We start from the raw sequence: 21,284 nt of genomic DNA on the forward strand, positions 1-21,284 counted from the left end.
TCTGTGTTGCCCCTTCACAGCAGCTCTAACTCTAAGCGCTCTCAGTTGCCCCTTCACAACAGCGGTAAACCTCAGCGAGCTCTGTTGCCCCTTCAACGCAGCTCTAACTCTCAGCGCTCGCTGTTGCCCCTTCACTACAGCTCTGACTAAATCTCAGCGCGCTGTGTTGCTCCTTCACAGCAGCTCTAACTCTCAGCACGCTCTGTTGCCCTTCAGAGTAGCACTAAATCTCAGCGCTTTCTGTTGCCCCTTCACAGCAGCTCTAACTCTCAGCGCTCTCTTTTCTTCTTCAGAGCAGCTCTAATTCTAAGCGCTCTCAGTTGCCCCTTTACAGCAGCTCTAAACCCAGGGAGCTCTGTTTCCCCCTTCACAACAGCTGTAACTCCACACTCTGTTTCCCCTTCACAGCAGCCCTGAATGTCTGGGCTCTCTGTTGCCCCTTCACAGTGGCTGTAAGTCTAAGTGCTCTCAGTTGCCCCTTCTCAGCAGCTCTAACTTCCAGTGTTGTTTGTTGCCCCTTCACAGCAGCTCTAACGCTAAGTGCTCTCATTTGCTCCTTTCAGTGCAGCTCTAACTCACAGCACTCTGTGTTGCCCCTTTAACGAAGCTCTAACTCTCAGCGCTCTCTGTTGCCCTTCAGAGCAGCTCTGACTAAATCTCCGCGCTCTCTGTTTCCCCTCCACAGCAGCTCTAACTCTCCGTGGTCTGTTTGCTCCTTCAGAGCAGCTCTACTTCTAAGCGCGCTCCGTTGCCCCTTCATGGCAGCTGTAAACCTCAGCGAGCTCTGTTGCCCCTTCAACGCATCTCTAACTCTCAGCAGCTCTGTTGCCCTTCAGAGCAGCTCTGAATAAATCTCAGCGCTCTGTGTTTGCCGCTTCAACGCAGTTCTAACTCTCACCTCCTCTCTGTTGCCCGGTCTCAGCAGCTCTAACTACCTCTCACAGCTATCTGTTGTCCCTTCACAACAGCTATTAACTCTCAGTCCTCTCTGTTGCTTCTTCATAGCAGCTCTGGACTAAATCCAGCGCTCTGTGTTGCCCCTTCATAGCAGCTCTAACTCTCAGTGCTTTCTGTTGACCCTTCAGATCAGCTCTAACTCTCAGCGCTCTCTGTTGCCCCTTCACAGCAGCTCTATCTCTCAGTGCTCTCTGTCGCACCTTCACAGCAGCTCTGACTAAATCTCAGCGCTCTCTGTTGCCCCTTCATAGCAGCTCTAACTCTCAGCGCTCTCTGTTTTGCCTTCACAGGAGCTCTGAAACAACGCGAGGCCCACACTTACCACCACCACGCTCTTAGATGCGTCCAGGACGTGGATCACAGGCGCGCTGTATCTTGGGGCTATTTTAACTGCTGTGTGGGTTCTGAAAAGAGGCGTCAGGGAGAAAAACCACATCCGTCAGGGCTGACAGTTCCTACACAAGTCTCGTTCAGAACCATTAGAGATAATGTGATTCTACAGTGCCTTCCAGAGAAAGATTTCAAGGTAGTTATAAATATTGAACTCCAAATTTCCCTTGGAAAATGAGAATGACTTTCTCCCCACCCTAAGAGGGGGAAGCCAAGGGGAAAAAGGCATGGATTTTTGGCCCAGACTACAAAGAAACCTAGGAGAAAATGAGAAGGATGGTGTCCTCAGCTCTCTGTACTAGCAGCCTGTCTGAAGTAAGGGAACGGACCGGCACAGGCACAGCACTTTGCTGTCATAAAGGTCAAGTGGCGTTTCTTCCTGCCGATGAGCTAGGCCTCCAGCCAGGAGCCCTGGAGAACCAGACACTGGCAGGGGCTACGGGTCACCACTCCCCAGCTGCTGCTCCCTGACCCCGGGAGACAATAACACCTCTCCACCTCAAGCCCACCTTGTACTTGTACAAAGGAGTCTTGGACCGTAAATAAATTCAACACAAAGTAACACAGAGAGGCCAAAGCAACAATATCTTATCCTAACACTAGCTCAGCCCCAATCCCTTTTGCCAAACTTGAAAATGTCAGTTCTGAGGAAGAAACACCCTTTAAATCCTTAAAATTACCTAATTTACCACAGAATTGCCCTCTGATTGCTGAATGTTTATAGCAATAGCATAGGCTACACATCTGCTATTTCATTACGGAACATAACATATTAAAGTGAGAACTGAAAAATGTATACACCCTACGCTACTGTAGTTAAACCAGGACCCTGAAGCTGGGACAGAAGTGTGAACTTTGCCACAATTCCACATAAAAGGGTGACAACAGTAGTTTCCACAAGATGGACAGTGTTCCCAGTCTTTTCTTCTCCTTCCTTCCCCCTTAATGTAGCAGCAACTTTCCCCAAGTCAGATACTTTCATATTCTTTCCCCTCAACTAAAATGTATTTTCATTTGGAAAGATGTCCAGAATATGCTACTTTATAAGGAAAACTAAAGTAGCAAAACAGTATGTTTAATACAATTTATTTTAAAAAGAAACAAAACAGGGCTTCCCTGGTGGCACAGTGGTTAAGAATCTGCCTGCCAATGCAGGGGACACGGATTCGAGCCCCGGTCCGGGAAGATCCCACATGCTGCGGAACAACTAAGCCCATGCACCACAACTACTGAGCCCATATGCCACAAATACTGAAGCCCGCACGCCAAGAGCCCATGCTCCGCAACAAGAGAAGCCACCGCATGAGAAGCCCGTGCACCACAACGAAGAGTAGTCCCGCTCGCCACAAGCAGAGAAACCCTGCACGCAGCAACGAAGACCCAATGCAGCCAAAAATAAACAAAACACTACCACCCTCAACCTGCCCCAACCAATCAACTTGTATATAAGTGTCTGTATATTTAGAAAACACAGAGAAACAGACATCAAAGAGTCAGCACTGGTTATACGGAGGTTAGAACTGGGACTGAAAGTGGGAAGGGAGAGACTAATTTTACTTTCCATTCCTCTGAATTGTCTGACATGTCTAATAAGTGTGGATTACTGAGGTAATTTTTAAAAACCAAGAGAATATTAAAGGTGCATTATTTGTGTGAGTGTGTTTTTAAGAGGCTTCTAAGGGAAGGCTCTAAAGACTTATTCATAATGAGACAGACAAGGCCTCTAACATTTCACCTGTCCCCTTTCTAAGCATATTTCTGTGCATAAATAGGAAGCAAAGGTCTAAAGCCATAATCCACCAGAACTGGGCTGTGAGATGGAAGTTGAGGCCTAGGCCAGTTAGCGCAGGAGATGCCTTCTGGATTGGGAGGCCCACCAGCAGGGGGAGCTGCATCTCGGCCCTGGAGCAGCCTAAAGAACACCACTGCCTCCTCATGACCCGTTTTGTGCCTATTGTGTGTTTGGGGACCGAAGATTCTGAAAATATCTGGGTAGTCTATGAGGGAGTGAAGATTTTTCAAACAGTAGGAAAAGTTATAAAGAAGATGTTGCTTCCAGTTCAAAACACAAGTTAGACTCTGTATGCGTCCTCTTCCTCAGATGCTTCCTTAGTAACTTGAGACACACAAATATACCTCAGTCTTTCTTCTGCATGAAGTTCCCCAGGAAACAATGTTTTAAGCCCTGACGTAACTTCAGTGACATATCTTTTAAGGACAGCCAGTAAAATTTACAATGTTTAAATCAATATAATTGATATTTAGTAAGTATCCAAGGGTTCTCAGTGTAATTCTGGCCATTCTCTCTTTGATGATCTTCTGGGAAAGGGAACTGAGAAGAAATGGATGGATTTCATGATTTAAAAAGACAAACAAAACAAATCAAAGTGCTCCTTTCCAGCGCAAACACTGTCCAAGCTGGATGAGCCACAGGTATGAAATTTGAGCTTGCCCAGCTATCAGGGGTGCTTCCGGGGACTTCCCTAGCAGTCCAGTGGTTAAGACTCTGCGCTTCCACTGCAGAGGGTGAAGGTTCCATCCCTGGTCGGGGAACTAATATTCCACCATGCCGCGCAGTGCAGCCAAAGTAAACAAACAAACAAAATACCACATCAGGGCTTCCCTGGTAGCGCAGTGGTTGAGAGTTCGCCCTGCCGATGCAGGGGACACGGGTTCGTGACCCGGTCTGGGAAGATCCCACATGCCGCGGAGCGGCTGGGCCCGTGAGCCATGGCCTCTGGAGCCTGCGTGTCCGGGGCCTGTACTCCGCAACGCTGAGAGGCCACAACAGTGAGAGGCCCGCGTACCGCAAAATATAAAAATAAAAATACCACATCATTACTTAAAAAACAAAAAAAAACAGTGCTTCCAGTTTGACAATGATTCCACTTTTTTCCTAAGCTCCCGTTTACACGAACTTCTCCAGCTGAAAGATTTCTTTCTGAAGTCTGAAAAGATGCAAAACAGTAGAAACTCTCCTCCCCTTCCTACGTACCTAGGGCAAAGGGCTAACGCTGAGGCTGAATCTCAAATCCATCTCTGCTAAGTCACTAGTCAAACATTTAGGATTTAATTAGTCACCTCCCACACCAGCCAAATAGGCATGATCATGTTAGCCTTAGAAGATCTTTTTTAACACTCTGAAAAAGAACAAGCACTCCGGGCTTCACTAGTGGCACAGTGGTTTGAGAGCCCGCCTGCCGATGCAGGGGACACAGGTTCGTGCCCCAGTCCGGGAGGATCCCACATGCCGCGGAGCGGCTGGCCCGTGAGCCATGGCCACTGAGCTGCGCGTCGGAGCCTGTGCTCCGCAACGGGAGAGGCAACAGTGAGAGGCCCGTGGTACCGCAATAAAAAAAAAAAAAAAGAACAAGCACTTATTTCATGTCATACCCTATCTCAGAACTAGTGTTTTACATAAATGCAGCATAACCAAAACTTAAAATTTGATGAGAAAAAATGAGAGAAAATGGGAAATAAGGATGGGAAAATTAAGATGGAATCAGGAGGGCTTCCCTGGTGGCGCTGTGGTTAAGAATCCGCCTGCCGGGCTTCCCTGGTGGCGCAGGTGGTTGAGAGTCTGCCTGCCGATGCAGGGGACGCGGGTTCGTGCCCCGGTCCTGGGAGGATCCCACATGCCGCGGAGCGGCTGGCCGGTGAGCCATGGCCGCTGAGCCTGCGTGTCTGGAGCCTGTGCTCCGCAACGGGAGAGGCCAGAACAGTGAGAGGCCCGCGTACCACAAAAAAAAAAAAAAAAAAAGAATCCGCCTGCCAATGCAGGGGACACGGGTTCGAGCCCTGGTCCAGGAAGATCCCACATGCCACAGAACAACTAAGCCCTTGCGCCACAACTACTGAGCCTGCGCTCTAGAGCCCTCAAGCCACAAGTACTGAAGCCCGGGAGCCACAACTACTAAAGCCCGCACGCCTAGGGCCTGTGCTCCACAACAAGAGAAGCCACTGCAATGAGAAGCCCACCACACCGCAACGAAGAGTAGGCCCCACTCGCTGCAACTAGTAAAAAGCTCGCACACAGCAACAAAGATCCAACGCAGCCAAAAATAATAAATAAATTGAATAAATAAATTTATTTTAAAAAAAGATGGAATCAGGAGTGAGATTAGCATGTAAAATTCATTCTTTGAAATCCTATACAGAGGAAAATATTATCAGTATGTAATTCAGCACCTTACCTCATAGCAGTTAAAAAAAAAAACAACAGAAAACTCAGAAATTACCTCCAGCTTTGAGCAATGTGACTTCCTGTTGAATTCTCCAAGTTTAAACTACACAAAAGATAATTGAAAAAGACACTTTGCAGTTATTGGCTTTAAACCAGTTACAAATTGAGAGCTAACTGCCAGACTTGTGCCCTTGAGAAGTTCTGTAGCTAAAAGGGCCAGATTTCCATTAAAGTCATTTCTAGTTTGTGATACAAAACCATCTGTATTACAGACAGGAGAAAATTCAGTTTTCTAGTCTCTTATAGCTACAGGTTAAAAAGGGCCATTCCAAACAGATTTCTACCCACATATGACCCCAAATCTGTATAACCCTTTCAGCCTCTCCAAGGATCCATCCTCAAGCCTCATTTCGTGTCTTGGGGGTACAGTTCTAATTCTCTCACGCTACCTACCTCAGGCCCCTGAGGTTTGGAAAAGCCATGCTGCTATTCCCCTCACAGATCTGCTTTCATGAGAATTTGGAAGTCCTGAGCCTCCATTTGATCAAAAACAGCAAAGGAAAGAACTGGGCCTCTGCTGAGCCCTCCACAGGTCTGTAGGAGGTGACGATAAGCGTTCTCAGATGACTTCTGAGACATTCAAACTCCCAAATGCTTTCTAGCAAAGCTGACTCTCCTAGGGTAGAAGCCTTCTTACACAGATGCGAAAAGCACTAACCATAAAGAGATCGATAATCAGACTTCATGAAAATGAAGAACTTTGTTACCCAAAATACCACTAAGACAGCAAAAGGTAAGCCATATTGGAAACTCTATTTGCAATACATATTTCTGATAAAGAGTCTTGTTTCCAATATAAAGAATGCATACAAATCAGTAAAAGAATAAAAAGGGCAGAATACCTAATTAAAAAAAAAGATTTAAAAAGCATATCCAAGTGGTCAATATACACATGAAAAGGTACTCAACATCATTAGTCAGTAGAGAAATACAAATGAAGACCTTAGCAAGATATTGTTACGCACACACTAAAATGGATAAAACTGAAAAGGATGTGGAATAATTGGAAATATCTTAATTGCCGGTGGGAGTATAAATTAATAAAATCACTTTAGAAAAAATATCTAATGCCGATGACCATATGCATATTCTGTGACCCAGCAAGTCTGCTTCAGGGCAGAAACACATACATAGCAGCATTCTGTGTAATAGCCCCAAACTGGAAAAACCCAAATGTCCACCAACACTAGCATGGATAAATAAGCCAGAGGGCATAATACAATGCAATATTATACCACAATGGGAAAAAAAACAAAAACGCTACTGTAATAATGAGTTTAGGCCTTAAAGACGTAATGTTGAGCGAGACACAGAAGAATGAATACTACAGTAGGATTCCACTTACACAAAGTTGAAATGCAGACAAAACCAAACTGTGGTGATAGAAGATAGAATGACTAGGTCGGGGGATCCAGTGAAGTTCCCAGAGTGTCATTAATGTTCTATTTCTTGATCTGGGGGTTATTACATGGGTGGTTTCATTTTTTAAAAAATTCATCAAGTTGTTTACCTGTGACTTGTGTACTTTTCTACATGAGTGCTATACTTAGCAAAAGTGCTTACTTAAATAAGAGGGCTTGACGAAGCAAGCCTCCAGGTCTGAGACCTCACCCACTGTCACCACTTTAAAATGAAGGCAGAAGGGGGAATTTTACACTGACATTCCTGGAGGCTGCACGAGAATCTGTTTTTCAAAGGCTGCCCTTGCACCACAATGGAGAAGGGGATGGTTACCTGGAAGCATCACTACTGGCTTTTATTTTCTAAATAATTTTTCAGAAACTGCAACAGGCATGGAAGAGAATAGAACCAGAAAAGCTCATCGAGAAACAAAACATCAGAGAGTTAAAGAGACCTTGGGAGGTCATGGGATCCAGATTTCTCTCTCCTTGGAGGAACACATTTAGTTTCCCAGATGATGAGAATAGATATTCTACAATAGCACTAAGACTGTGGGTGATTTCTGATATGATTAATTTTAACTTGATATACCAGGTTATAACTGGTATAGAGTCATAGCCATGAGAGTCCTTTATGGCTAAGTTTGCCAATGATGTATCCTGAGAGGTTAGTCATGTTACTTCTGGTTATTTTTTAAGAAACCTCTTTAATCTGGTGGCTCTTACTTGGTAAGAGATACAGTAGAATTAACTATTGGTAACATTCCAACTTGCACAAGTAGCACATGTGGTTTCCTGGTATTGAATTCCCGAGTGCAGTGTCCACATAAAGTGGTTCTCATTTGGAAACCAGCATCACATTTACATAACTCATAATGCATTTCATTACATCTGCTCATTTAAGTATTTATTTATCCTCTTTTACAACCATGATTTTAAAAGGTCTTTCATTTTGACAATAATCTGTAGATTCCCTTACCATTCTCTTTGCTAAGCTAATGAATATTCACACTATAATCATCAAGTACCCACAACCATGCTCACTGAAACCTCAGTTATCGATGGTTGGTCATATCCCTGGAGAACGATCTGCCAGTATCCTAGTGGGTAAGTCCTTCGGGAAAAACAAACCTAGTTTTCTAATGTGAGCAACGATAGCCACACTACTGAGTCCTTCAAGTATGAAAAGTAATTAGTGGATACATGACATAGAACCCTGACTATTCATGAACATGGTCCATTCAGGTTATAAATGGAAGGATGGTCAATTTTATGTGCCAATTTGGGTAGGCCATGGTACCCAGTTTTTGGTCAAACAACAATCTAGATGTTTCTGTGAAGGTATTTTTTAGATATGATTAACATTTAAATCAGTAGGCTCTGAGTAAAGCAGATTGTCCTCCGTGTGGGTGGGCCTCATCCAATCAATTAAAGACCTTAAGAGAAAAGGCTGCAGTCGCCAGAGGAAGAAGGCCTTCTGCCTCCAGACTGCCTGTGGACTCAAGATACAACAGCAACTCTTGCCTGGCCTCCAGTCTGCCCACGTTCCCTGTAGATTTCAGACATACCTGCCCCCATATCGCATAAGCCAGTTCCTTAAAATCAATCACTCTCCCTCCCTTCCCCCACACCCCCTGTATAGATACACACACACACACACACACACACACACACACACACGCACACACCCCTTACTGATCCTGTTTCTGTGGAGATCCCTAATACAAATGGCTTAACATACAGTTGTTTCCAGAGTGAAAGGAACTCTGGAATAGCTTTGTCCCACATCTACTGTATATTGTATCAGAAAAGTAAACTGCATGCTTGTGTGACCATCAAGGTCAATGCTCCTCCTGGGCACTGCTCCCTGCCAAAGTGAACTACATGGGGCATAAGGAATGTGTCATGAGAAATCTAATATCCATGGAACTCTGCTCAACATTACCTAACAACCTAAATGGGAAAAGAATTTGAAAAAGAATGGATCTACGTGTATGTACAACTAAATCACTCTGCTGTACATCTGAAACTAACACAACATTGTTAATCAACTACACTCCAATATAAAATAAAATGTTTTTAAAGTCTAATACCCATAATTAACATACCTCTCACCAAATATCATTATGATCGTGACCCCAGGAGAAATCCGACAAACTGAATAATAATCATGTGACCGAATTTGAACTTTCTCTTTAAATTATTTGACCCAAAGGTTCCCAAAGGTCTCTCTTTCAGAAACAACTTCCCAAAGTGATCCTCTGATTCATTCTCTCTAGGTCAGCTTTCTATCTCAACTATGACAAGGTCGGAGTTTCTTCAAGAGAACCTGTAATTATTCAGTCAGATACCTGCTTCAAGACAGAGAGTGGGCTAAAGTTCAAGCAGTGTTTTTGTACCAAAAAACACAGCTTCTCCACTCGGTTTGATTTCAAGAGGATAAGTGTTCGTTAGAAGTCTCAGGAACTGAATGGGAGGTGAGAAGATGAAGGAAAAGAGGACTGCAGGCCAAAGGAATCCAAAAACAGGGAGAGGGGGTAGATGACAGAGGAGTTTCCTGCAGCAGGCCCCCAAATGATTCTGGCTCTCGTGGTGTGAAGGCTGGAAAGTTCATGTATTTATATAATAAGAAGCCAATGCACTATGCATAAGAAAAAAGTCAGGTTTTATCACTGTTTTTAAATGCTGGCATTTAAGAGAATTTAAGGGAAGCACAAAGCTCAGTAGCATGACTTACCTCGAAGTGGTAGCTCCTCCAATCAACAACGGAATCTTTATAGCTAATCTCTCCATTTCCTTAGCAACGAAAATCATTTCATCCAGGGAAGGAGTGATTAGTCCTGACAGGCCAATTATATCTATTATTTAAAAAAAGAGAAAAAAGGACAGTGAGACGGAGGATGAGAGGAAAAGTATGAAGACTCATTTTCAAAACTTTGTAATAAAGACCACAAGACAGAAGATAAATTCCCAATTTCTAATTCTGAGGCTTCTCTTCTGACTGGGGTTTTCAATTTATTTTTTGCTTTCAGGAGTAAATATGATTTGCAACTTCAAGTTGCAATAATATGCTTGCCACAGTTTCGGGAAGCCGCACAATTGTTAGTTCATGATTTCCCAGACTCCATGTGTCACAGTGTCAGAAGAAACATAAAAGCAACTACACACAGAGGAAAAAAGTCTGATAAAACTGTTCTCTTTGAAGAAGCCTGTCCCCATTCCCCTTCTCATAGCTAGAGAGGAGTTTCACGGTTACCTGCTCACCCCTTCTGTCTCCATTATGAACGGCAATGACAGCACCCCCAGGAACAGCTAGCACTTGAAGGTCTGAATGTCCCACCATCCCACATGGGCTGGGCCATGGCTATTCACCGACAGACAGACAATGGGAGGAAATGGTATTTACTGAAATGCCCAGGAGCACGGCTGCACAGTACCTGCTTTGTGGTCGAGAGCAGCTTTCAGTATCTTGTCACATGGAGTCATGACTCCTAAGTCAATAACTCTGGGCACAGAAATGAGATGTGAGAAAATTAATGAGAACCCATTAGGAAAAAGCTAGACGAACATTTTTATTTAGCCATTAAATATTACTCTAACGTAAACTGGAATCACACTGAAAAGCTCACTAAATATCAACCACCAACTCATCGACGACTGCCATTTATTAGGAACTGACCATGCGTCAGGGACTATGCTGAGCTTTTTTAAACACCTTTGCCGACTTAATCCACAGAGCATCTAATCCACCTATTTAAAGTAGACAATTCAATAATTTTTGATAGAGGACACTATTATTTCCTAAGCTCTGGTAAAATATATATAACACATAATTTGCCATTTTAACCTAAGTACAATTCAGCATCACTAATCAGTCAGTTGCAATGGTGTGCAACCATCACCAGCATTTATTTTCAAAACTCTTTCATCGCCCCAAAAGAAACTCTGCAATCCCTCAGCAACAATCCCTGATCGGCCCGTCCCAGCCCCTGGTAACCTCTACTCTACTTTCTGTCTCTATGAATTTGCCTAGTCTGGGTATTTATATAAGTGGAATCATACATTATTTGTCCTTTTGTGTGTGGCTTATATCACTTAGCATAATGACTTCGGGGATGCTCCACGTTGTAGCCTGTGTCAGAACTTCATTCCTTTTTAAGGCTGAATAATATTCCATTGTATGAATGTGCCACAGGGTGTTTATTCATCCACCTGTCAATGGACACCTGGGTTGTTTCCACTATGCTAAGCCTTCTGCATAAACAATCTTGTTTAACCCTCACAGGAACTCTGCATGGAAGCACTACCATGGGGCCCATTTTCTGTGGTTTGTTTTCATATTTTACTTCATGCATTTATCCAAATATATACACTGGATGGTTAATACAAATGGCATTATTGCATTAAAGAATATAAATATTTTTACGATGCTTGATTCATATTTTAAACTCGATTTTGAGGCAGGTTTTACCAATTAATACTCTCTATTTTTAAAATTCTTGAAAACATGATTTTTACATTTTAATGAGGAAGGGCCCAGAGAAGTGTGGGCCCAGAAGTTACATCTTGTCCAGTCAAACAACTAATCAGTAGCAGAGCTGAGGTTTGAACCAGGATCTGACACCAAAATCCATCTTCTTAGCCATGTAGGCCAATAAAGATGCTGGGTAAGTTGACTCAATAAATATCAACTGAACAGTATACCCTACATGGAAGCCAACTAGGAGGATAAGCAAGAAGAGGTCAGTTCCTGCACATGAAACGCTGACGAGAAGGAATCTGGTGACTTAAGTTGAGGGAGAGGGAGACTGAATCAGAGAGCAGGTAACCACGAGAGATGGAGTGAGACTCAAAGGAAGAGCTGACCCTGGGCGGGCACATGAGAAGGGGGATGCAACTGGGCAAAGGAAGCCTGGAGCCTGTTACGCTCAGAGGACAGAGTAACACCAAGGAACTGTAACTCAGGGAGGAGACAGCTTTCTGGAACTCGGAGAAAATGGGACTTCTGCCTTGAAAATGTTCTATAAACTACTCTTCTAGATTTAGAGAGTACACGGAATGTCAGTCATTTTGACAATTTAATTTGATCATAAGTATTTGTTATAAAGATGTTAAAAAATTACAGTACGCGTTTTCACTTGCTTCCTAATGTCAACAATTCTTAAACTAAATAGGCAAGATAATTTTAAATAAAAAAAAAATCAATGCTTAAGAACTACTACCTGACATCATGTCAGCTGCTAACAGGTGGGTGTAGTTGGACACCAGGGGCAGGAAGGGCCTTGCTTCTCACTATATACCTTCTCATACGGTTAGATTTTTTAGTTTGTTGCCATATTACTTAAATTAAAAAAAATAAACTAGCATATATGGAATCCTCAGTTAAGTACACAATTTCAAATCAATGCTAACTCTATTCAGGTCTGTTAGCACTAAGCCAGTAGAGAACAAATGCTGTAAGTGTTGATGATGGGGCCTGCAGGTTATAACAGGGGCAAGGTGGAACCCTTTTTTTTTTTTTTTAGCACATTGCACTCATCTGGCAACTAGATTCTGTGACTAAGCTTAGTTGTATTATATATTAAAACTAGAATTAGCATAAGCTATAAGAAATAGTAATTATAAAGTAAATAGCAAGATATATGCATATCAGATACTGTATTTCAAGCTGACTGCTTTCAGCATTGCATATATTTTAAAAATTCAATTAAAAATCATCAGTATGATGGCAAGAATCATCTTGCTCTCAATTCTTTTTCTTGTTTTAGGCACTGTATCGTTCAGGAACATCGTGTGATGCTTGCTTTTGTTTGAGGAAAACTAAGGAGACCTCGTGGCCGGACAGAAATGGAGGAAGGAGAAAGCTGTAGGGAGTAAGGTCAGAGGGGGAGAAGAGGGCATCATTTTTCTTTTTTAAATTTTTATTATTTATTTATTTTTGGCCACGTTGAGTCTTCGTTGCTGCGTGCGGGCTTTCTCTAGGTGCGGCGAGCAGGGGCTACTCTTCGTTGCAGCGTGTGGGCTTCACATTGCAGTGGCTTCTCTTGTTGCGGAGCACGGGCTCTAGGTGCACGGGCTTCAGTAGTTGTGGCAAGTGGGCTCAGTAGTTGTGGTTCGCGGGCTCTAGAGCACAGGCTCAGTAGTTGTGGCCCACAGGCTTAGTTGCTCCACAGCAAATGTGACCTTCCTGGACCAGGGCTCAAACCTGTGTCCCCTGCATGGGCAGACAGATTCTTAACCACTGCACCACCAGGGAAGCCCCGTAGAGGGCATCTTAATGGCAGCGATTAGTTCTTCAAAATATTGTTTCTTTAGCTATCCAAATGGAGCCCTTAGGTAGTCATCTGGATAGGTAAGCCTAGAGTCCAGGTGACAGATCCATGCTGGGGATAAAACCTGGGACTTGACAGCATATTAGATGGTGTTAAAAAGTCCTCAGACCGTGTGTAAAAGATGTAGAAAAATAAATTGCCAAAAGCGGGTGGAGGGTGGGGAGAAAGGGGGAGGGAAGGTGGGGAGAGAGGAGGGGAAGGGGAGGGGAGATGAAAGGGGAGAGGAGCAAGAAAAAAAAGTCATGAGACTGAATGAGATGATCTAAGACTATCTGACCAGACCTACTTTAACCTGATCTGACCTTTATCAAGATCCCAGGTGGTCAGAAGGCACATTACAGTCCGAGAAGCACTAACCTAGGTAGTGAGGACAGACAGAGAAGAGGTCCCAGGGCTGAGCCTCGGAGCACTCCCCCGTTCAGGGGTCACACAGAGAAGGAGAAATCAGCAAGAGAGTGACAACCGGCAGTCAGGCAGGTAAGAAGAGGTCTGGAAACAGTGAGCCAGGGGTCTGGGGTACAAGTTCAACTTCCAACGTATTAGGCTGTCTTAAGAGGTCTTGCTGGGAGACAGTCAAATATATCACTGTTTAGAGGAGCACTTCCCAAAGTTTTCCATGCATAGAAAGTAGTATTTATGGCACTGGGATACAGGAAGGAGGCTGCTCACCACCAGGGACAACCAATCTAGGCCTCGGGTTGTCCCCAGCCCCACCCCAGAAGAAGGGGATCAGTTCCTGAGCATGTGTGAGTTGAGAAATCAGTTTCTGAGCACATGTGAGTTCATTAGAATATGAATTCTAATTCATATTCTGAATTAGAATATGGTGTGACAAGTGCCACAGAGGAGGCATTTACAGTGTGCTGTGGGAGACCATCTAATCTCGGTAACAACTAGAAGCACCCCAGGAGGGTGATTCCAGCTGCATTTTGAAAAAATACGTAGGTATTAGCTGGATGAAGGAAAAAAGAGGGCCACCCAGGCAGAAACTAGTACTATGAACGTCCAGAATCACAAACAGCTGGCCCTGGGGAACCCTGGCTGAAGGAAAGGATCTGAAGCCTGGGTCAATCCCATCCCTGCCTTCCGTGGCAGCTGCCATTCTTCCCACCATCTCTTCCCATTTTCTTTCCCTTTACTACAACTCCCTGCATCCCCCATATAACTCTCCACCTCCCTTGGCTTTCCCTTGGTTTCCCTTCTGCACTCTGAGCTATACCCAGTGTCTGTAGGCCTCTTATACACATTCTTATATTTTGCCACATGAGAGATTAAAGAAAATAAAAATGATGTTATGGAAAATTTTGTATTTTATAATCATCTTTCTAAAGTGCTTGTAACAGAGCTGTAAATGCAGGCATTTAATTTGAGTTTCTAATACAGAAAAAAAGTAAGCTGCACTAAATGCCTTAGCAAAGGCATCCAATACTATTTAAGAATTCATACAATTTAGAAAATAAATATTGTAATATATAAAGCCCCTTTTACTCTCCAGAAGGAATTAAAATGGAATATAAAGCTAGCTTTGCATCTGCATCCACTTAGGGTGCCTCATATTTACTGTCACGTGAAATGAAGTTAAAGGTGGCAGCTTCTTCTGATCCTGCAATTCACAGGTACCACCACTAGATGGGAGTACCGTACCAGTCTGCAGCCCCTATAAGGTTTCCAAGCTGTGGTTAAGAACAGATAAATGGATAAAGCAGGAGTGATACATGCATACGATGGAACCATAAGAAGCCATAAGAAAGAAGGAAACCCTGCCATTATGACATGGATGGACTATGAGGGCATTATGCTAAGTGAAATAAGTCAGACAGAGAGAGACAAATACTGTAGGATATGCTTACACAGGAAATCTAAAACAGCTGAACTCATAGAAACAGAGAGTAGGACAGCTGTTACCAGGGGCTGAGGGGTGGGGAAATGGGGAGATGCTGGTCAAGGGTACAAACTTCCAGTTGGAAGATGAATAAGTTCTAGGGATATAATACACAGCACTATGAATGGAGTTAACAACTACTGTATGATACTTGAGAGTGTTAAGAAAGTAGATCTTAATGTGCTCACCACAAACAAGAAATGGTAATTATGTGATGTGATGGAGGTGTTAGCTAACACTATGGTGGTGATCATACTGCAATATATAAGTGTATCAAATCAACGTTTTACACCTTAAACAATGTTATATGTCAATTATATCTCAATTAAGCTAGAAAACGACAGACAGACACAGACAGACACACACACACACAGTTGAAAGCCTCCGAATAATTATAAAGAGAGCATGTTGAGGTGCTAGGAGAAGTCTCTAGTGCGCCCTTGACTTAGATACAGTTGTTTTCCTCACTCAGCTGAAAGCTCTAACATTATACAGTTTCAAAGTGTCCCCTTCTTAGCCATATATCGCGTATTATTTACCCATACTAGACAATTATATTAAGAACCACTGGTTAAAATGAAAATATACCTCATTATCTGTTTCATCAGATCCATATTTTTTAAAGTACTAGATGTATATCTAATTTTAACATTTCTGTTAATATATCCTACTTTTTCTACCCAGTTAAACAGTGTGCATTATCTGTTACATGGGGAAAGTCCACATTTGTCTCTTTATATAATTATTATTAAAGAGTATATCTAAAATCAACTTTCATGTAATCAAATATCTGATCAAAAATGTTTTTAAGTATTCTAAATTATTTCTTCAGAGGAATTTAACTAGCATATTAATATTATACATTACAGTTAAAGTTGTTTATAACTGGAATAAATACTGGAAGCTAAACTGACATAACATAGAATCCCGACTTTTGGATTCAGAAGCCCTGAGTACAGCCTGCCACTTGCTAGCTGTGTAAAATGAGAAATACAATAATTGAGGCAGGCAAAGCAGGATCAAAACCATAAAAAGAATGAACAAAAAGAAAGAAAGAAAGAGGGAGGGAGGGAGGGAGGAAGGAAGGAAGGAATCAGGAAAAGAATACCAAAAAACAAAGAAAAAGAAAAATCAGTTATATAAAAGCACTATATAAATTGTGAAGCAGAAAACAAATGTTAGGTATTAATAAACTCTTGGTGGACACATCCCCAGAACCATTTAAATTCTCAAATCTGCAAATTCTATTGCATCATCCCCATACAAAATGTGTTTTCTGTCTAGACAGAACTACCACTTTCAGTCCTCTTTACTTCTTTTTTCCCCCACAAAGAACATGTCTCTTCATGAGATTTACTGCATCAACGACAAAGAACCAGGAATGAGAAAGTTGCATTAATATCTGGTACTGGATGGTTTGCTAGACTCACTCACTAGCTGGGTGATTCACCCAGGCATCAGCTGGAACATGGATACCCAGCAAAAGCATACATTTAACTATATAAAGCAGCTATCAGGGGCACCTGTCTACTAGCTGATGTCATAACATTAAACCCACCAGTGCCAAGAGTCTATGTGTTATAAGACATAAGACCCAAAGGAGTGTTTGACCTGATAGAAAAAGTTTGCACATTAACTTTTTCTTTTTGCAAAAAGAATAGAATTTCATCAGAAGACGTTTCTCCAGTTACTCCAGATAAGTTCACCGCACAGAGCCACAGGAGTGGAGAGTGCAGTATGCTGGTCACAGTTTTCCCTGGCCTCTTTTTTTTTTTTGACTGCTTTGGTCTTCGTTGCTGCACGCGGGCTTTCTCTAGATGCGGCGAGCGGGGGCTACTCTTCGTTGCGGTGAGCAGGGTTCTCATTGCGGTGGCTTCTCTCATTGCGGAGCACGGGCTCTAGGTGCGTGGGTTTCAGCAGTTGTGGCTCGTGGGCTCAGTAGTTGTGGCTCGTGGGCTCTAGAGCACAGGTTCAGTAGTTGTGGCGCACAGGCTTAGCTGGTCCGCGGCATGTGGGATCTTCCCGGACCAGGGATCAAACCCATGTCTCCTGCATTGGCAGGCGGATTCTTAACCACTGCGCCACCAAGGAAGTCCCTTAAAATGTTTTAACTGGAGGAAAATACATTCCTGGTATGATTCTCTCAACTACTTGTCCATTTTTCATAATAAAAAATGATAAACACATGACAATGATATCTCAAGAATTGCTGTAGAGAGTTTGTCTACAAATTGCCTTTTCAATAGTTCTTGTCCCACTATCACCACTGAACATGTTCCTGCTTTTTAGCCTGATAAACAGTAACGTTCTTAAATGGAGAAAAGTCAACTCAATCACTTTCGTGTCTCTGATACAATGCATGGTATGTAGTAGATGATCTATAAACATTTATCAGCGTAACTGAACTTGAACTAATTATGATAAATGCAAATAGAAACCAACACATAGGGTTTGAAAAGATGAGACAACAGAAGAAATGTCAGAGATTTTAGGAAGCAAATACCTCATCCAAATACTTATTTCTCGTCCAAATACTTATCCTATAGGTAAAATCTCATTATAACAACCTCCACTGTATCTCCAGTATTTTTATCTTAAAAAAAATTAATATATTCCAAGAACAATATTCCTCATTTCCAGGACCAGGAGAGAATGCTAAGTCTTTGACAGTGAACAGGCAGCCAAACGGAAGTGCCTGTGAAGACAGTCAGAGGGAAGAAGGTGCCGCCCTCACACTGCTCCTCCATCTCCAGCCTTTCTGAGTGGTTCTTAGCTGCATTTAATTAGCCTTGAACGCAGACATGGATAAATATTTTTGAGAGTAGGCGGGGGCTTAGAGGGTAATTATTATCCGACAGTGGGCAAAGACAACTCCCAGGAGCCCAGCTGTAGCTGCAGTCAAGTCTCTCTTCTCTACAGAGAAAAACGCACATTGGAAAGAAGTCCATGACTCAGAGACTGTTGGTTGGACATGGGCCAGAGAAGACATTAGTTATATTAGGCTTTTCATTACAAAGAATATGTTGAAATCTGAGCAAAACATGCTCTTACTGTGGGTCATGAGCTCTCACATAGAAATAAATTTGCGCTGAATAATCATTCAACTATAATGAAAGATATAAGAAAGGGATTTTACCTGTATACAACATTCAAAAACTAGCTTCATCAACACCAGGATGCATGCCTGGTTCTGTTCTAAGCAAAGCAAAAAGAACTGTACAGTCAAAGCCTTCTTATAAAACTCTATTTAGCGAAGGTCTTAATAAGATCTTGGCTCTAAAAATCTGGCAGTTCATGGAGAGGAAAACGGAAATATGCTCAATGTCATGGGCCATGGGGTGGGACCCAATGTTCCAGCCTCTGGCCGGAGGTCAAATCCCCAGAGGCCTCTTGTTGTTTTGACACTGCTTGAATAGTTTTTTCTATCTTTTTGTCCTTACTGAACATACAACATTAAATAATTACTAACTTCCTTCATTTGAAAAGGTATGTTCAATGTAGAAAATTTGAAAACACAGTGAAGAAAAAGAAATTAAAATAATCTCTAACATCTACTGCCCTACCCTGCCCTTCGCACCCAATAAAGAATTACCCTGTTAATGCTTGTACTTTAAATAAGAAAGGGGGTGAAAACGACAGGTCTTAACTCACCTGAAATTATTGCAGCCAAGGACTACTCAACTATGTTCTTGCCAATGTCGTGCACATCGCCTTTCACGGTAGCCAGCACAATGGTACCTTGGTAAGGGTCCTGGAGAGGAAGCCAAGCAGCTAAGCATCGCTGTGGTCACTTCAGAGCAGATCACCCAGTTCTCCAAAGCCAGACAGGTATCAGCACAGAAAGCAATTCAATACAACCAAGGCAACCTCAAGGATGGACCCGGGGGACTTCCCTGGTGGTCCAGTGGTTAGGACTCCAGGCTTTCAATGCAGGGGGTGGGGGTTTGATCCCTGGTTGGGGAACTAGGATTCCACATGCTGCGTGGCATGGCCAAAAAAAAAAAGAAATGGACCCAGAAGCCAGGTCCCATGCTCTGTGAGAAGGCGGCTGTAAGCCCCAGCAGCTCAAAGGAAGCCCGCCCAGCTGGTTAGCTCAGGGGGCTTCAACCAAGATCATGCATTCCATCACCTCAAAGGACAGTTTAAGTTCAAATACAAAACAGTCCCATCGCTGAAGATCATATCCTTAACCCCAAAACCTGTCTGATAAGCATTCACTATTAGCAGTAAAGGGAGAGGAAGGAGCCGGTGAATCGCACGTGTCCTGTCAGAATGGGAAGGACCACAACAGACCAGTGCAGGGGGGCTTCAACACTGTTGGTCCAGACTGGCAGCACTCCCTCCCTCGGAAAAAGGGAGGGAGGGAGGGAGGAAGGGAGGGAGGGAGGGAGGAAGGAAGGAAGAAGGAAGGAAGGGAGGAAGAAGAAAAGAAAAGAAAGGCACACAAGGCAAACGGGATTTTTATAAACACTATGCAAGAGCCATTCACAAACTCAGATCAATTTTAGAATTCAGAATCCTAGGGGCCAAAGCTGCCTGAGCTTCACAGGGGCTAAACAAGGTCAAAAGCTTAATGATTTACTGTGGTGGTACAGCCAACAAGAATGGATCTGAATCCAGAAGTGGTGACAGGAACATGACCAGCACACAGGAAATATTCAGTTAAGAGGTTAAGAGGTTATCCAAAACTAAACAGCATCTCAAGGGTAGGGACCAATCTTTTTTAGCTACAGTGTCGAGCACAGTACCTGGCACGTAGTAGGAGCTTTGTAAATAGTCAGTAGATGAATGAACAAACTGCTTTTGTCTTGAAATCATGGGCTTTGTTTGAAAAATTATGTTCCTATTAAAATTTCATGAAGCCACATTTATGGGAAAAATCCGGGTATTCTGATATTTGGTAAAAGAGCTGGATCATTCCTCCCTTTCATCTTCAATGACAAACACAGCCAAGCCTGATGGCTTAGGTCCCTACCCACACCCCAGTAAGAGTGTGCAGAGCCGATCCCCACAGGGCCCACGGGCTCGGACAAAATGACTCACCTTGTCTTCTATCGTGCCAGGAAGCACTTTGGTTTCTTCTCTCTCTTTTTTTCCATGAAGGGAATAAGGTGACCCACGGCTTTCTTCATGACCCGAGCTGACTTTATAACCTGGGGTAAATACACAGAGTCAGGCATCTTTACCAGAACACCTGGTGATTGCTACTGGCCACTTGTGAAATTTTAGCACAAATTATTATGCATGCTTTGTCCTCAGGTCAGCCACCCTGGAGTCCACTTATGAGTGGGTGGGGTAAGGAAGGAGACCCCCGTGAGGAAAGTCAATGAATGAGGTAGAGCAGAAGGAAAATAAGGCTAGAAGCCAAATGTTGCAGTTTCTGTCCTCTGAACTTCTGCACGTTATTTTTTTCTCTGCCTAGAAGGCCCTCCATCACATCTCCAAGTTCTATACATCCTTCAGGTGTCAAGCTTCTCCTCCAAGAGCCCCTTGTCAGCCTTTTCTTCTCAGTCCCCACTGTTACAATTCACTTACAATTAAGACTTATGCAAAAAGGACCTTTTAAAGCTTACAGAATTGGAGAAGAATTTTGCAAACATATATTGGATAAGCGATTAATTTCCAAAATATATAAAAACTAACACAACTTCATAACAAAAAACAAATATTCCGATTAAAAAGTGGGCAGAAGAACTAAAAAGACATTTTCCAAAGAGGATATCAAAATGGCCAGTAGGCATATGAAAGATGCTCACACACACTAATCATCAGGGAAATGCTAATCAAAAACCACACTGAGCTATCACCTCACACCTGTTAGAATGGCCATCATCAAGATAAGAAACACAGTGCTGGTGAAGATTTGTGAAGAGAGAACTCTTTATGCACTGCTAGTGGGAATGTAAATCAGTCCAACTATATGGAAAACGATATGGAGGTTCTTTAAAAATTAAAAATAGGTCTACCACACGATCCAGCAATTCCACTTCTGGGTATAACCCAAAGGATATGAAAACAGGATTTTGATAAGATATTTGCACATCCATGTTTATCACAGCGTTATTTATAGTAGCCAAGAT

At 42.9% G+C, this 21,284-nt stretch overlaps 1 long non-coding RNA gene across 1 annotated transcript; it reads right to left on the bottom strand.

Annotated features, from left to right (window-relative positions):
* Nucleotides 1-1,035: 1,035 nt before the first annotated feature.
* On the bottom strand, nt 1,036-18,883 carry LOC117310963 (uncharacterized). Its single transcript, XR_004524963.1, has 4 exons — nt 18,856-18,883; nt 10,428-10,495; nt 9,728-9,848; nt 1,036-1,361 (listed from the first exon to the last, which is right to left on the bottom strand). It is a non-coding gene; the product is annotated as an uncharacterized lncRNA (long non-coding RNA).
* Nucleotides 18,884-21,284: the final 2,401 nt, after the last annotated feature.

Source organism: Tursiops truncatus, unplaced genomic scaffold (genome assembly GCF_011762595.2).
Source record: "Tursiops truncatus isolate mTurTru1 unplaced genomic scaffold, mTurTru1.mat.Y mat_scaffold_735_arrow_ctg1, whole genome shotgun sequence".
NCBI classification, from domain to species: domain Eukaryota; kingdom Metazoa; phylum Chordata; class Mammalia; order Artiodactyla; family Delphinidae; genus Tursiops; species Tursiops truncatus.